This window comes from Malania oleifera, chromosome 7 (assembly GCF_029873635.1).
Source record: "Malania oleifera isolate guangnan ecotype guangnan chromosome 7, ASM2987363v1, whole genome shotgun sequence".
Lineage (NCBI taxonomy): Eukaryota > Viridiplantae > Streptophyta > Magnoliopsida > Santalales > Ximeniaceae > Malania > Malania oleifera.
In genome coordinates, this window is record NC_080423.1 from 14609904 (window position 1) to 14627941 (window position 18038).

Consider the following 18038-nt stretch of genomic DNA (forward strand, 5'->3'; position numbering starts at 1 on the left):
GTCTACTAGGGCCGCTCTACAACGTCTTCTCGAGAGTTGTTCTTGAGCTTTGATTTGAGGCACTACAGGGTGCCTTCTTCAAATGAGGTGACTCGGCACCGATAGGAAACGGGATCAGTCGACCTCTTGATCTTTACTAAAAAAAACTAGCTTCACAAACTCATGATAGAAAACTTCAATATTTGAAATCTTCTCCTTCTCACCACTAAGAGCTCTCTTCCCTTTGTGCTTGGAATGAGAGGGCCATTTATAGGCTTAGCTTGGGGCAAGCATAGGAAAGAAGACATATGGGAGTGATGATGGGGGGAACCAAGTATGGGGGGGAGAATGATGAAGGGAAATTAGCATGGGAAGAATGGTAAAAGGAGATAACATGACATGTGGTGAGTGATGATGGGGGGAACAAAGTATGGGATGAAGAATGATGAGGGGAATATAGTATGGAAAGAATGATAAAGGGAGGAAACATGACATGTGGTGAGTGATAATAGGGGGACAACGTATGGAATGAAGAATGATGAATGGAATACAGTATGGGAAGATTGATAAAGGGAGGAAACATGACATGTGGTGAGTGATGATGGAGGGAACAAAGTATGGGATGAAGGATGATGAAGGGAATATAGCATGGGAAGATTGATAAAGGGAGGAAACATGACATGTGGTAAGTGATGATGGAGGGAACAAAGTATAGGATGAAGAATGATGAAGGGAATATAGCATGGAAAGATTGATAAAGGGAGGAAACATGACATGTGGTGAGTGATGATGGGGGGAACAAAGTATGGGATGAAGAATTATAAAGGGAATATAGTATGGGAAGAATGATAAAGGGAAGAAACATGACATGTGGTGAGTGATGATGGGGGAACAAAGTATGCTTGCATTTGACAAATTAAAATAAATAATAATAATAATAATAATAATAATAATAATAATAATAATAATAATAATATGAGGGTTCTAGAAGCTGTGCGGAGCCCATCGGAGATGTGTGGGGCCCACGCGCCATGTGGGGTCCACAAGCCGTTTAAGGGTTACAGGAACCCGAGCTAGCAAGGCACCGGATATGTGGATCCGAGCTAGCATACTAGAGGGGGTAACGTGCATCGGATGTAGGAATCTGAACCAGCGTACCAGGAGAAGTGGGGCCCACAAACCGTGTGGGGCCCAATTGAGATATGTGGGGCCCACAAGCCATGTGGGACCTTAAAATATGTGTGGGGTCCACAAGCCATTTAAGGGTTATAGGAACCTGAGCCAGCAGGTACAAGCATGCCAAAAGAGGTAACGTGCATCGGATATAGGAATTCGAGCTAACGTACCAGAGCGGGTAACGTGCATCGAATGTAGGAATCCGAGCTAGCGTACCAAAGAGGGTGACGTGCATCGGATGTAGGAATCCAAGCTAGCGTACCAGGAGAAGTGGGGCCCACAAACTATGTGGGGCCCAATGGAGATATGTGGGGCCCATAAGCAATGTGGGGTCCACAAGCCATTTAAGGGTTATAGGAACCCGAGCCAGCAGGCACAAGCATGCCAAAAGAGGTAACATGCATCGGATGTGGGAATCCGAGCTAGCGTACCAGAGCGAGTAACGTGCATCGGATGTAGGAATCCGAGCTAGCGTACCAAAGAGGGTAACGTGCAACGGATGTAGGAATCCGAGCTAGCGTACCAGAAGGGGTAACGTACACCGGATGTAGGAATGCGAGCTAGCATACCAAAGAGGGTAACGTGCATCGGATGTAGGAATCCAAGCTAGCGTACCAGAGGGGGTAACGTGAACCGGATGTAGGAATCCGAGCTAGCTTACCAAAGAGGGTAACGTGCATCGGATGTAGGAATCCAAGCTAGCGTACCAGAGGGAGTAACGTGCACTGGATGTAGGAATCCGAGTTAGCATACCAGGAGAAGTGGGGCCCACAAACTGTGTGGAGCCCAATGGAGATATGTGGGGCCCATAAGCAGTGTGGGACCTACAAGGATGTGCGGGGTCCACGAACACCATGAGACCTACAAGAATGTGTGGGGTCCACAACCAGTGTGGGACCTATAAGAATGTGTGGGGTCCACAACCAGTGTGGGACCTACAAAGATGTGTGGTGTCCACAACTAGTGTGGGACCTACAAGAATGTGTGGGGTCCACAACCAGTGTGGGATCTACAAGAATGTGTGGGGTCCATAACCAATGTGGGACCTACATGAATGTGTGGGGTCCACAATCGTGTGGGAAGGTTTTGACATGAGGTCTCCTTGGAAAGGCCTGGTATTGGGGTGTCGACACTAAAGCCATGATCATTGAAGTCCAAGAGACAGTGTCTCTGTTCCAATGTATCAGATTGAATACCTGTCTTGCACCATTGATGCTTCCAGCTTTTGAGTACGTGTTAATTAAAGCATTACTCACAGAAACCGATAATGCTTCTCCTGATCTTAAGGCAGTTGCATGGATTTGTTTTCCATGATCCAATGAAGCCAAGCTTGAACTGACACTCAACACGGCTGCAAGAGTGTACTTTTTGGCTTAGGCCCTTCTCTTACCATTAACTTGAACAGGTCCACCGCATCATTGTTGAAGCCATTCTGCATATAACCTACATGTTGAGAAATGATCGACCGAGCAACAATCATACAGGCAAAATTTAGCAAACAAAAATGAGACCAGATTTACGTGGTTTGGTCCACTGTGACCTACGTCCACGGGAGAGCTCAAATCCACTATAAATTACTGGGAGATTTACACAAAGAGAAGGAGGAGGCTACTGCCCTCAACTCCTCTCTCACTCTCACAAGGATTCACTCTTCCTCACACACAGCCCTCTGCACACACAACTCTTTGCACTCTGCACCTCACAACACAGCACCACACAGTTACACTTCTGCAACTCACCACACACACTGCTACAATTCACAACACCGTCCACACACACATACATTACATATATATACACAAGGTGAGGGGGAAGAAGTCAAACAAAGGCTGCTGCAAAGTCACAAGAGGTAGGTAGATTTGGTGGCCGTCCATCTCTAGTTCAACATTTTCTGCTGGGTGGTGCAGCTGCTGATACCCATACGAGCCACACATCCTAACAATCTCCACCTTGGCGAGTATCAACTCCCAAGTCCATAGCTCCACCTTGACACGAACTCGATCAATGCAAGTCTTCATAGTTTGGTTCAAACATCTGAGCCATGCAAAGAGTACCGCCTTCTTCATCAGCAAACTGAACTCGTCTATTCGTTTCTGATGACGTACCGCTATCATCATCCGAGGTCAAACCACCAACAACTATGGTTCCCATTAACTGATATAGCCCATGAGACTCCTTCCCAGTGAACATCTTTGAGTCGTGTCGTGTCACCTCCATAGCTTCACCTGCGACAGAGATTTGACAGCCCTTAGAATCCAACCGACTAAGGGAGATCAAATTTCTTCGCATCATTGGTACGAAACTTACATCATCCAAAATACGGACTGCTCCAACAGGCGTCTTCAGCTTCACAGATCCGATCCCTCTGACATCGCATGAAGACCCATCACCGAGTGATACCGTACGGTAAACTTCTTTGAAAGAATGAAAAAATTCTTTCTTAAAACAGATATGAACTGAACTCCCAGAGTCCAAAATCCATCCATCATTGTTTGGACTGCCATGAGCATTCATGTTCTTCTTCATCAATTTTCGGCACTCTTTCTTCATATGGCCGTGCCTTTTGCAGTATCGACACTGCACATTTCTTTGACTGATTTGTTGTCGTGAGCTGCTCACCGTTACAAGGGCCTCATCATTGGCATACCACGAGACATTCTTCGAAATGTTTATATTTAATTCATTAATTAAATCCATTAATTCCATAAAATAAATCATCTAAGCGAAAGAAATGGAGCTTCGCCATTGTCGGTTTGTAGTGTAGCTATATCGACGGAAACCTCCCCCCCCCCCACCGTCGCTATTTTAGCGCTGGATAAGTGCTCAAACCAATTAACTGTTGCCACGTAAATGTTTAAATATAAGCACTGCTTAATTACAGACGACCACATTCTTCCGTAAAAAACAAGTGAAGGATAATTTTTCTAGCTTAGAATTTTCGATGTACCATGCTTGAAAAGTGTAGGGTGAATTTTATTAAAGTTAAAAATTAATAAAGGCTAGACAGCACATTCTCTCGAAGTAAAAAAAAAATTTGAGAATAATTTTTTATTATTAAGATTACCTATCGTCGAAGTTATACAAAGTTTCAAGTTGAAAATTATGAAGGAAGAAAATTAATAAGGAGGTTGTTCGGTGTGACTTTTAATTGATTGAAAAAATTAGTTATAAACTATTTAATATAAAATAGTATTTTATTATTTGCCCTTTTTTGGTCAAAAAAAAGGAATGGTCAAAAGAAAAGGAAAGTAAAGATGAATTCTTTTCGATATTAAAAGTCAAAATCGAATATATATATATATATATATATATATATATATATATTATTTTTAATATTTTTGAAATTAGACAAAATATAGAAAAGTAATATATAGGATTGTGTGCAAATTTCCAATTCACACAAAATCGAATATTTTTTCAGATGCTTTCAGATTCAAATTTGAAAATTTTACATAATCTTGTCAAACTTTCTCAGGAGAATTCATTTTTTTTTTCCAGTAAAATTATTAAGTTTACACGTGTTCTTCAATCGCCAAATTGTGCTACTATTTATTCCTTTTTTTTTTGTGGGTGTCAAATATTAAATAAAAAATTTATAATATTTTTTATTTTGATAAAACATGGGTAAAAAAGTACAAAAGCTTTTTAATTCTCATGACAACTCTTAAACCAAAATTTAAGGGTGATTTCGATTTGGTAAATTTCAAAAGATTCTGATGAATAATTAATTATAATTGGAAGTTTTGTCATTATCCTTAGTGCATAATCAAATCAAATATATTTATTATAATATTAATAGATACAAATTAGCTTTAATTCTCATGACAACTCTTAAATTAAAATTTAAGGGTGATTTTGATTTGGTAAATTTCAAAAGATTCTGATGAATATTTTAATTATAATTGAAAGTTTTGTCATTATCCTTAGTGCATAATCAAATCAAATATATTTATTATAATATTAACAGATACAAATTAGCTTTAATTCTCATGACAACTCTTAAACTAAAATTTAAGGGTGATTCTAATTTGGTTTTTTTTTTTTTTTTTTAGGTATGATAACTATTTTGATCAATAATTACCCAAATTAAGGTTGATAGATGTAATAAATTTCTCAAAGATTTTGATGAATATTTTAATTATAATTAGAAGTTTTGTCATTATCCTTAGGGTATAATCAAATCAAATATATTTATTGTAATATTAATAGGTACGGATTGTTTTCTAGAGATGTTACATTAATTGTTAGAGTACGAGATTTTTAAATTCAAAGTTTTGTATTTTTTAATTTGAAAATAGGAGTATGGGATGTATTAAGTTGCATCTATTTGCTTGATAAATTTTTCAAAGAGTAAAATAAAAATATACATGAGGAATATTCATGAACTATGTCACATTTTTCCTATCTATAATAATGTGATTTGAAAAATTGCTACCCTTTGACCTAATCTTTTAATTTTCCAAAAAATTCCCATGGTACACACAATTTTATATTAGAACAATACAGTATTCTGATGGTACACACAGTATTCCCATGGTACACACAGTAATCTCAGGTGGCAAGGGCGAGCAAATCCTGTTGCGTGGGCGTGGGAATAGTTTGAGTATCCTATGTCGCCACCAAAGTGTACCAGAGTGTGCCCGGTCAACGGGAGTGGCAACTGGATGTGCCGAGAAAGTTAGGACACTTGACGTAATCAAAAATAAAAAATAAAAAATTAAAGGACATTCTTCTAATTGGATATACTCTTTTAATTACCTAAAATACTATGACACTTTCATATAACTGTTTTTATATTAAAGGAAATTGCTTATTTTTTATTACTTAAGAAAGAATAAAACAATTAAGTTATTTTTTAAATAAAGAACGCAATAAAGAAGGAGGAAAGCGGCGAAAAAATTGAACCCGACGTGAATCGAACACGCAACCTTCTGATCTGGAGTCAGACGCGCTACCATTGCGCCACGGATCCTTTGGTTAGTGATGGTACAATACAAATATAAAATATAAATGTTTTGCCTGTTTGCTCTTTCGCTTTCATTTTGCTCTATTTTGAGCGCGGCTAGAGGTAGAGTAACCCAAATACCCAATGGGCCAATGGCACTTCGTGTGAGCAGCCCTTTCCTTTTTCATGTGAGTTGTCTCTGTAGTAGGTATCCCACTACACGGGCAAAAAGAATTTTTTTAATTTTTATTAAATATTTTTTATAAAACTAAATGAGTGCTTATTAGTCACACATTAATATAATATCCATTCAGTACATGTTGTGAACTCTAAATTCACTCATCCAACCTTATGTTTTATTTTGGATAGGATTGGGGTGTTCAAAAAATGTTGTCGTGCCATTGATAGTTTGGAGTTAGAAAACATTTGGTTATGGTTGGGATGATTTTTTTTTTTTTAAGTAACATATTTACCAATAGGATCGCTTCGAAGGTTTCGACGGAGCAGCCGGCCGCCGCCACCGCCTCCGACTCGGCAACTGCTAATCGACTTCGCCCACCGCCTCTCTCCCTGGTCCCCACTCGGTCAGGCCAGCGACGACCATCTCTGCATCTTGCAAATCGTAGTGAAAGGTTTCGGGAAGGACTACTTCAAAGGTTCGATGGAGAAGCCGGCCGCCGCCATTGCCTCCGACTCGGCAACTGCTAACCGCGTCCGCCCATCGCCTCTCTCACTGGTCCCCTCTCGGCCAGGCCAGCGACGAACATCTCTGCAGTCTGCAAATCGGAGTGAAAGCCTCCAAGTCTCCAACTCCGCAAGCAAAAGCCTTGATCTTGGCTTTTTCCAGAGGCTCGAGGGCTACCGCTGTTGCCACGCCGCAGATCTCCCTCCCTCCCCAGTCCCCACTCAGATAACTGTTGTTGAGGTCTCTTCATCAGGAGGCTTTTGGGGATTTTAGTGGGTTGCGCTTGATCTCTCCAACAATCAGTTTAGAGGACGAAGACACTCATATTCAAGGCAATCTTCTCATCTCCTGGGTTCTGAAAGTTGCAAGTCTACAAGACGAGGTGTTGGCGCGTAGGGTCAAATAAGAAGCTGGAAGCCTGGAAACGGAGAACGCAACAACCTAGGTTTATTGAACCTGGATGGGTTGAGAGATCGTGGCCCCAAAACGCGGCTTTGATCCAGAGAATAAACGATTTGTGGCAAAACTGCGAACCTTCTCCGTCGAGGACAGATTATAGAAATTGCCTGTCATCGCTGCTCACGGAGTCATCAAATAATGCAGATCAGTCTTTTTTTCATTTAAAAAAAAAATTTAATTTAATCTCAATATATTACAATCCAGTTTAGTCCCCCGCCGATGGCTGCATCATTGGCGGGGAATGCCGTCTAGGCTAGTCTTGGGGTGCAGTCGTATGCGCAAGTTATGAGTAAAAAAGTGAAGATGCCTGCATTTAAAATTCCTATGAGATTGCCCGTTAATATCAATAGGGAGTTGAGATTTATTTTCTTAGAAGCAGAGATGGTTAAGGCTGAAGAAGAATTTCGTTTTGCAATAGTAATGAAATTTTTGAGGAATCGGTCATCTATTGATAAAATTCGGTTATCGATTGTGAAAACATGGGGTCTGACAGAAATTCCAACAATCAGTGTTATGAATGATTATCATGTGTTAATTCACATGAAAAACGAACGTGACTTTCCGCATGGTTGGTCGAGAGAAGGTAGAACTATGGAAGACAATTCTTTTCAATTGTTTAAGTGGACGAAGGATTTTGATACCAAAAAAGAATCTCCATTGGCTCTTTAATGGATTTTCTTACCGGGGTTACCAATGCATCTTTATCGAATGAATTTTCTTCAAATAATAGAGACTCGATTTGGTCATTATCTTGGAACTGATAATGCAAGAATCAACCATACAAGAGCATTGAGGGCACGTATTTGCGTGGAAGTTGATCTAACAATGAAGTCGGTAAAGGGATTTCCTCTTGATTTATCTCCGAAACAATGTATATGGCAAGAGGCCAAATATGAAAAGATGAATTTTTTTCTACTTTAAATGTTGTAGGCAAGGACATACCTCGATTGTTTGCAGAGTGGGAGAGAAGCGAAGGGAGGATGGAAAATATAAAGAAAAAAAGTTGTGAAAACCAAAGACTAATAATGATGTAATAGAAACCAATACTGACGTGGATAAAGGGGCAAAGAAGGTGGTGCAAGAAGTAGAACCCATTAATGTGCATATGATGAAACAGATTAATGAGAGGGGACCTGAAATAGTGAAAATTCTTGTGTTTTAAGGAAAAAGGGATCATGCAAGGCAAAACTCTGATATACAATAGAGAGGATTGGAAAATAAGAGGAATGAAGGTTCAATAGAGAGGAACGAAATGGAGTGTGAGGAAGTCGGGTGTGATGATGATCATCGAGTTTCAAATGATGAACCTATATCTCAAGAGGAAGTGGATCATGTGCATAGTCTTAAACTGACTGAAGATGGGGACCAAGGTTTGCATCAGTAGGAATTGGCTCGGGGTTATTCGTTCGAGAGGGAGGAAGGTGAAATATCAGTTTTAAAGGGTAAAGAAAAAATGTATGAGTCTGATACAGGGCAGGGATGGATTTCCGTAAAAAATTCTGTGAGGAAATCTCAAAGGGTTTTCATCCGACCGCATAAATTAAATTTATGACTGATACAATTCCTTTCTGGAATATTAGGGGGTTAGGCAGGTCCAGAGGTAGGTTAAAGAACCTAATTAAAAAGTTTAATGTTGGATTGTTTGCTATTTCAGAACCTTTCGCGGCTGAGGAGCGGATGGAAATGCTGGGTAATTTTCTGAATTATCACCATTTATATCTAATGAAAATCAGGGAGGTAAATTGTGGTTGTTTTGGAAGGATATAAATTCCTTTGAGGTGATTTCAATCATAACTCAAAAGATTTAAGGGTGGTTTTTTAAGGACGGTCAAAGAATTTTGGTGAGTTTTGTCTATGCCAAATGTTCTTATGTTGAAAGAAGAGAGTTATGGTGGTAATTGGAGGAGTGCCAATCAGATTTTCCTTGGTTGGTCCTGGGTGATTTTAATGTTATTTGAACGGATACCGAAAGAATTGGTGGAAATCCAAGACCACTGTTACCTATGATGAAGTTTAATGACTGCTTACATCATTGTGGTTTCTTTGATTTATCAAACACAAGCTCACGAATGTCATGGTGCAATGGCCATGAAGGGGTGGCTCGTAGTTGGGCTAAGCTTAATCGTGTGCTTATTAATAATGTTTTTTCCAACCTATATGGTGCGACTCAATTCAAATATTTGAGTCGGAAATCCTCAGATCATAGCTCTATGGTGGTGTATACAAATACGTCCTTCTCTCAATATGACCCTACCCTATTTCGATTCTTGAATATGTGGAGCTCGCATGATAAGTTTTTACTGTGCGTTAAAGATGTCTGGATTAGGAATGACTCAGCCTCGGGTCTTTTGAAACTTGCTATATATTCGACTTAAGAGAACTAAAGTTGTATTACGTGCATGGAATAAAAATATCTTTAGGAGAGTGGGAGAAAATTTAAAAGCTCTCAAGGAAAGGATGGAATATCCAGAAAATCAATTGCAAGCAGGTTTTTCTGAGGACGTCGAAACTGATTACTTGACTACTAAGTTGGAGATTCAGGCGTGGGAGAATAGGGAAGCATCTTGCTTAGGACAAATTGCGAAAAAAAAAAAAATGGTTGATTGAGGGGGATCAAAACTCTAAATTCTTCCACTCAGTTATCAATCAAAAGTGGAATAAGAATTGTATAGATCGGATGGTTCTGAACGACGGGAGGATATTGGAGGGTGTGGAAGCAATTCATAATGAAGCAGCTGTTTTTTTTTCCCAGAATTTTCTTTCAGAGTCTTCAATGGTTGAACCATGCGATCTCTCCGAGTTAATTCAAAGGCAAATTTCAGATGTTGATAATAATTTCCTTTGCGCCGAACAGACAAAAGAAGAGGTTAAAAGAACGGTGTTCTTTAGTCCCAAAGAAAGCAGTCTGGGACTGGATGGATTTGGTTCTGAATTTTATAAATCTTGTTGGAACATTGTAAAAAAAGATCTCTTGGATGCAGCTATGGATTTTTTTCAAGGCTTTGCTCTTTCCAAATTTTTTTTCTCTTCGTTTATTGTTTTAATTCCGAAGATAGATAATCCTTCTAGTTTTAATAAATTCCGGCCTATTAGTTTATGCTCTATGGCTTATAAGATTCTTTCCAAGATTATTGTTTTTAGACTAACCGAGGTTGTTGATAAGTTGGTCTCGCATGAACAAGGCGCTTTTATTCCTGGGAGTAGTATTTTTAAAAATATTACACTTACTTAAGAAATGGTGCAGTCTTTGCACAAAAAAATAGCTAGCGGTAGTGTGATGGTAAAACTCGATATGGCTAAGACTTATGACAGAGTGAATTGAAATTTTCTTCTTGAGGTTCTTAAGGCTTTTGGTTTGTCTGAGAGGTTTGTAAGCTCATAAAAAATTGTGAGGAGTCCCCATGGTTTCCTGTTTTGATGAACGAAACCTTTAAAGGGTTTTTTCAATCTATGAGAAGCTTACGGCAAGGGGATCCACTCTCTCCTTATTTATTCATCATAATGGAGGAGGTTTTGACAAGGTTGCTTAGGAAAAACTATGAGACTGGACGGATTGATCAATTTAATCATCCGATTGGGGCCCCATTGGTTTCGCATTTGTTATATGTGGATGATATTCTTATTTTTGCCAATGATGTGAAGAGGTCTATTAGGAATTTAGTTTACGCTCTAGAAATGTATGAGAAGTGGTTGGGTAAAAAAAATCAGTAAGACAAAGTCAGAGTTATTCTTTTCAAAATACATCACTCCTGCTCAGAAGCGTGGTTTATTGAGAATCAAGGGTTTCACGGAAGGTAAATATCTAGTTACATATTTGGGTGCGCCTTTTAGTGTCTGAAAAATTGTCTTCCAGGACATTGGAGCCTCTTGTGGAGAAGATTAGAAAGAAAAATGTAGGGTGAAAATCTAAGTTGCTCTCGCAAGGTGGAAGATTAATTTTATTAAGACATGTGTTGTTTAGCATGCCTATTCATTTGATGTCTGTTATTAAGGTTTCGCAGGTCACATATTCTCACATTAACTCTCTTCTTTCTAATTTTTTATGGGGGAGAGGTGAAAGATAAAAGGAAGATTCATTGGCGCTCTTGGGGGAAAATTTGTAAACCTATCTCGGAAGGGGGTCTAGGCCTGAGAGATCTTAAGGAAGTTCAGAAATCTCTTCTCATGAAATTTGCTTTCAGATTGTTCACCACTAACAATTTGTGGGTAGATTTTTTCAGGGCTAAATATTGTAGATATGATCATTTATTAATAAGGAAGGGGAGGTCAAATGACTCTAGGTTCTGGAAATCAATTATAGCCACAATTCCATAAGTTATGGATAATGTTAAGATTTTGGTGAGAGGTGGGAACTCTTCTTTTTGGTTCGACAGGTGGTTATCTTTAGGCCTATTATCTGTGAGCACTCAGGATATTTTGAACAAGAAATTGTGTATTAAGAATTGCTGGATGAATAATAATTGGAACTCTGATTTAGTTATGGATATGGTTGGTGTCGATAAAAAAATGGAAATTTTGCACCAGGTGCCGGTGGGTAAAAGTGGGAAGGATATTTTTGTATGGAAGCCTGCTCCTGACCATAATTTTCTACAAAAACGGCTTGGGAGGCAGTGAGGAGCAGAAGTGATAATTTTGTGTGGAATGACTGGTTTTGACATTCTTTATTACCCAGAAGAATCTTAATGTGTTTATGGAGAGCTTGGTTTAGATGCTTGATTGTAGATGATAGAACTCAGGCCAAAGAAATATCGATGGCTTCAACTTGTGATTGTTGTGTTCAGAGATGCCAGGAAAACATTGATCATATTCTTTCTTTAGGTGAGGTGGCTTTAGAGGTTTGGCGTCGGGCTAGTGTGGCGTTGGGGATTCCTTGCGAACAATCCCTTCCCTGGAAAAATAAAATGGCAAATTGGTTCCACTATGCTCAAAAGTTGTCTATTAAAGGTATTTTAATCAGGCTAATTCTGTGTTTGATTACGTGGTGCCTCTGGAATCGAAGATGTAAAGCGAGAATGGAAGGAGTTTACCAAAGTGCAGATTAAATATGGAGAAGTGTTCGATTCTGGGTTAGTTTTATTGCTAAGAGTACCAATTTTTTAAAAAAATTGAAGAAGTCAGACATTAAGATTTTGAATGAGTTTCAAATTAAGCACTAGGGAGGTTGTGACAGGCTTAGAAAAATTATTTCATGGGTTAAACCTCTAGTAGGGTAAATAAAACTTAATTGTGATAGGAGCTATAGGGGCAATCCAAGTACTTCAGAAGGTGGAGGAATTATTCGGGATTGCCATGGCATAGTAAAAACGGATTTTTCAAGTTATTTTGGTAATGGTACGAATAATAGAGTGGAATTAAAAGCAATCAGGGAAGGAATTCGTTTGTACAAACGTTTGCGTTATTTTAATGTGATTATTGAAAGTGACTCGCAAATTATAGTTGATTGGTTACGAAAAGGTAGATGTACTTTGTGACATCTTTGGGAATTTTGGGAGGAGCTCGTGGTGTAGTTAGAAGGAGTGAACATCATGGTGATGCATCAATATAAGGAAGGCAATAGTGCGGCGAATTTCTTGCTAAAGAAGGGGAAATGAGAAATAATGTAATCTACGAAAAACAACAACTTTACCACGTTATCAAAAAGGTATTCTTCTTATGAATAGGTGGGGTCTCGTTTCTGTTCGTCGTTAGCTCAACTCTAGAGTTTCGTTGGGTGTATTTTGATTTGATTTTGGTTGTGTTTATGTTTTTGTCTTCTTTGTCAGTTATGTTTAGTTTTTGTTGTCCTAATTTGGTTTGGTTGCCGGTGTTGGTTTTTTTTGGGAGGGTTTCTCTGTACTCTTCCTTTTGTTTTATCTTGTAACCACGGTATTCTTCCGCCATAAGTGAGGTTATATTAATAAACAAATGGAGGTGCTGCCCTCTTTTTTTTTTTTTAAATGTCTGAATTTCATAATTTAATGGTAGGGTGAAGGTTTTGCACTTGAAAATAATTTTATTGAAGCAAGCATTTTGCATATGATAAGTCTTCCAAGAAAACAAAAGCAAGGAGAACGATTTGAAGAGCTTGAGAAGATTGAGACTCTCTTCAATGATCATTTTAGGATCATGTATCAAATTAAGTATACATGTGAAATGATCATGTTTGTCGATAGTTATTTTGTTATCAAACATTTCATAATCTAACTAGATAATTCAAAATTTGAGTTAAAATAAAGAGGAAAAAAATCGTATAGAACGGTCGATCAATTTTTGTCCTTCTCAATTTTTCACGCATGTGCATAGTATTTTTAGTGTCACCTTAATAGCAGTTGACTGCCCCATCAGACAATTAACTAGTTCATCTTTAAAAAAAAAAAAAAAATGAATTCATTTGATTTGAATGGTTGATCAGTCTGAGGTTGCCAAATGCTTTGATTGTTGTCAAGTCTAGAAATGAATCAGGTTATTGTTGATTGGTAGTTGGCGACTAGCAATTGAAAATGGAATCTCTTAAAGGGAAACACACATATAAAGAAAAAATGATCAACATTCATAAAATGAGTGTTTTAGGGTGCTAATGTCTAAATTTCACTTAAAAGGAATTAATAAATTATCGTTTTTATTCACAATTGTACTTTCAAACCTATAACCCTTTGGAAAAGGATTTCCTTTATTTCTACATTTTAAAAATTGAAATAAAATGACGATTCCATTTTCTAAAATAAAAAGGATGAGTTGGACAACTAATAATTTGGCTATTGGACAACTAATAATTTGGCTATCTATACTTTACTTATTTTCTAAAATGGTCACCAAATTAATCGGCAACAAATAGGCCACTGAGTCTAATGTCAAGAATGTTTTGTGTAACTTTTAAAATATGACAATATTCTCCTTTACAAAATAATTATAACTAAGTCATACTTTCATATTTGATATGTATATGTATTAATGATATTTATTTTAAAATTTGCACACTACTCATACTTCCATACACAATATATGCATATTATGTTAATTTTTATTTATATTTGAATATAAAGTCAATGTATCTAACTTTTAAAAATAAAATATGTTCAAATCATTAATCAATAAAAGAATATCCTTACATATGTTGTAGTCTGTAGAATGGAGAGCATGGAAAAGGTTAATAAAAAGATTATTAGATTATGGGTTTAACTACAACTAAGTTTAAGGAATTGGTATGTCATAATTCGCGCAACCATATCTAGGTTAGGAGTGTGGTTGTGAGAGGGATGGTGTATATTAGCATTCCTATGCACCATTTCATGAATAATACCTAATTAGCCGATATTACTTTTAAACTTAACCTGTCAAGACTTTAGTTCTTTCATCTTATTCGTTTATTACATTTTAAATTTGTACGACTTTCAACTTCGTGTAATAAGAACTAACTGAAGATTGATCTTGAACTAATTAAACAAGTTCTTTCTTGAATTGAAATAAACAATGTAAAGAATAGTATATTCCAAGAGGGGGGGTGAATTGGGTATTTAAAATTCTTCCTAGATTAAATTTAAATCACAATCAGTATTTCGCAACTTAAGGTCTTTCTAAATAATTACCAATTCCCCAAATAATCAAGTATGCAAATATTTAAAACAAATATGACAATCTCAACAAATTAAATATTTGCATACAAATACCACATCATATCTCATTTAAGATTTAAAGCATGTATGTGAAATGATTAACCAATGAATGCAAACATACACGCGAAACATATCTCATTTATATTTAATATATGTATGCAGAATAATTAAAACAATAAAAGACTAAGCATACATGTGCGGAATTTAGAGTGCGAAAAATAAATGTGTGTGTGTGTGTGTGTGAGAGAGAGAGAGAGAGAGAAAGAGAGAGAGAAGATTTGTTATTGGGGTTCGGGCAATCCTGCCTGTTAGAATCGGTGTATTCCCAAGAGGGGGGGGTGAATTGGAATTTTCAAGTTTATCACCTAGGTTAAATAAAATGCTCGTATAAAACAACCTAGGGTTGGTCTATATAATTCCAAATGCGCAGATATAAAAGATATGTGGAAGTTTAAGTTAAGCGCATCATTCACATAATAACATACGCGTGCGGTAAATGTAAAGTGTAGAAATGTAAATAAACGCACGATATGTTATCGAGGTTCGGCCAACAGTGCCTACGTCCCCGCCTCAAGCTCGCAAGCTAGAGGATTCCACTAATAGCTCACTTAAGGGTGGAGCGGCACCATTTACAACCAGGTCAAATTAACACAGGGCTGACCTCAACCTTAACCAGGTCAATTAGCGGGGCTGACCTCAACCTACACGCCTTAACAGGATGACGCACCTAGCTTTCCTAACCGGGTCTAAGCTAATCCGGGACTATTCCAGGGCTAGTCTCCCTCTTCAGGCCCGTGCCTGGAAATACAACCAAAGTGTATTACAATGAAATGGTACAATGATTGTGCTTTCAAGTAAAGCAGATATGTACCCAAATTCGCGTAATGATATACACCACAGTATGATTCAATATGTAAGCTCAATGTGGTCTAAAATGTCAACTCTCAAATAAATTTACTATCGTTGTAATGAGTGCGTGAGAGTGCAAACCTAAACGATCTTTGTATCACAGGATATTCAATCTAAGTGCTCAAACAAAGATATTAATCAAACTTCATATATTTCAATCAACGAGTTTTCTCAATACATATATGTATATGAAGCTCTAGCAACGTATAGGTTTGGTTTTTTAGCTTTTAGCAAGGAGGTTGGAAGGGGGGCAGCAGGGGGGAGCCACACAAGACAAGCAACTCTACCACCAGTTCTCTCTCTCTCTCTCCCTCTCTCCCTCTCTTTATTATTATTTTTTATTTGAATCTTAAATACTTGTTGGATTTATTTTAATTATTAAAACATTAGTTCAATTTCCTCGTTATTTAAATATTGTCAATTAATTTTAGGTTGAATCTTTCTCCCTTCTACTCTCTTTCTTTAGTGTATTTATTTAATAAAAAGTCTTGCATGGAATCTTAAATATTTGTTTGGGTTATTATTTATTATATAAAAAATTTCAATCTGTTTCTCTTATTTGGAATTTTTATTAGAATTTAAATTGTTCTTGGGTGTTTTTATTATTAAAGTTAGTGTTTTTATTTAATTTAGTTAGCGTTTATTCTTGTTTGGGTTTATGCTTAAAGTTAGTATTTTTATTTGATAGAATGGTTGCAGGATTTAATTCTTTCATTATTTTGACATTGAATATGGTATTTATTTAAGTTATTTCATGCATATTTAATTTTTAGTTAGAACTTAAATTCTTTTGCAAAAACCTCAAAAATCTCAGGAAACTAAATCTGAACTATGTTCAGTAAATTTTTCTTTTCTTAAATTCTTTTGGAATTACATGAGTTTGGAATTAAAATGTATTCCCTGAGGAGATGATTTGGCCATTTGGTTAAATATTACATGACAGAACTCCTATACTTAGGATAACTTTCAAACTGCTCATTTTTCAAGTGAGTCACAAACCGTCCACAGTTTGGGGGAATCCGTCGATGGTTTATGTCGGGATTCTGAACCCAACGACTATAAACGACTAGTTTTCAAAGTAATTAATTATTTTATAAGCTCAACAACTATAAAACAACTAGTTATTCAATTTTCCTATAAATACAAGCTACTAGCAATAAATACACACCTTTTTACAATTAGTGAATATCAATTGCAAGCATCTTGCATTTATTGCATCATTTATTGCTCAAATCTCTCTTACTCTTTATACTTGTGTAAGATTCATTACTAGAGAGATTCATGTGAGGAATTGCTTCATGTTGTAATCAAATCATAGAAGGAGCATCATTTGTATCAACCAAATCTTGTCTACTTCCTTTTGTTGTAAAAGGGTTCTTGGTGAACCAAATTTGAGGGGTTCTTGGTAAACCTTGCCAATAGGCTCTTGGTGAGTGCAAGGGGATTGGTTCCTTGATTGTGTAAAGACTTCTCTGTCCTTAAAGGAGATTATTTAGTGGATTTTGGATTCCTTGAGCGTGTCTCAAGACGTGGACATTGGCAAGGGTCCAAACCACATTAACATCGGTGTTAAGCTTCTATTCCTTACACTCCTTATATTTATTGTGTGATTTATCTTACTTATATTGCGATATAATTGCTTATATCTTACCAAGTCTTATTGTTTTGTAGAAAAGAACATAAATCCACAAAAAAGTCTATTCACCCTTCTCTACACACGGCTCTAGGGCCAACAATATATATGATGTCATTTATTTTTATTGCATTAGTAGATGAATGTTTTAAAAAGTTGAATTAGGTTTTTAAAGCGTTCATCATATACCTAGTTTTTATTTTTAATGGAGGATCTTGCCATAAATTGGTTGTACCCTCATTAAATTTTGGGCAAAAGATATTGACTTCCCTTGAGGCTTGACAAAAAGATAATGATTTCCTTTTAGGTTTCAAAAATCTAAAGAACTTTGCCTAAGGTTTATAAAAAAGACACAAACATCCCATCGTATTTTACAAAAAGACAAGTATTTTGAGGAGAGGTCTATGTCTTTTTGGAAAACTTTAGAGAAAGTATGTGACATTTCAAAACCTCAAGAGTCCTTTTAGTTGTTGTATGAGGTTCCATGTTTAATGTAGTATGCGTAGGAAATCCTAAATATTTAAGTAGTCTTATGTGTGTGCTCATACCATTTGATAGCTATTGTGAACAAAATTTTTTAATTCTTCTAATAAAATATTCTTCCTACTGAATTAATTTTTATGAATTTCATATTTAAAGTTAATTACTATTTTTTTTAAA

The 18038-nt window shown here is 36.9% G+C and overlaps 1 non-coding gene across 1 annotated transcript; it reads right to left on the minus strand.

Annotated features, from left to right (window-relative positions):
- Nucleotides 1-6055: 6055 nt before the first annotated feature.
- Nucleotides 6056-6127, minus strand: TRNAW-CCA (transfer RNA tryptophan (anticodon CCA)). Its single transcript has one exon. It is a non-coding gene; the product is annotated as a tRNA-Trp (tRNA).
- Between the last annotated feature and the right edge of the window lie 11911 nt (nucleotides 6128-18038).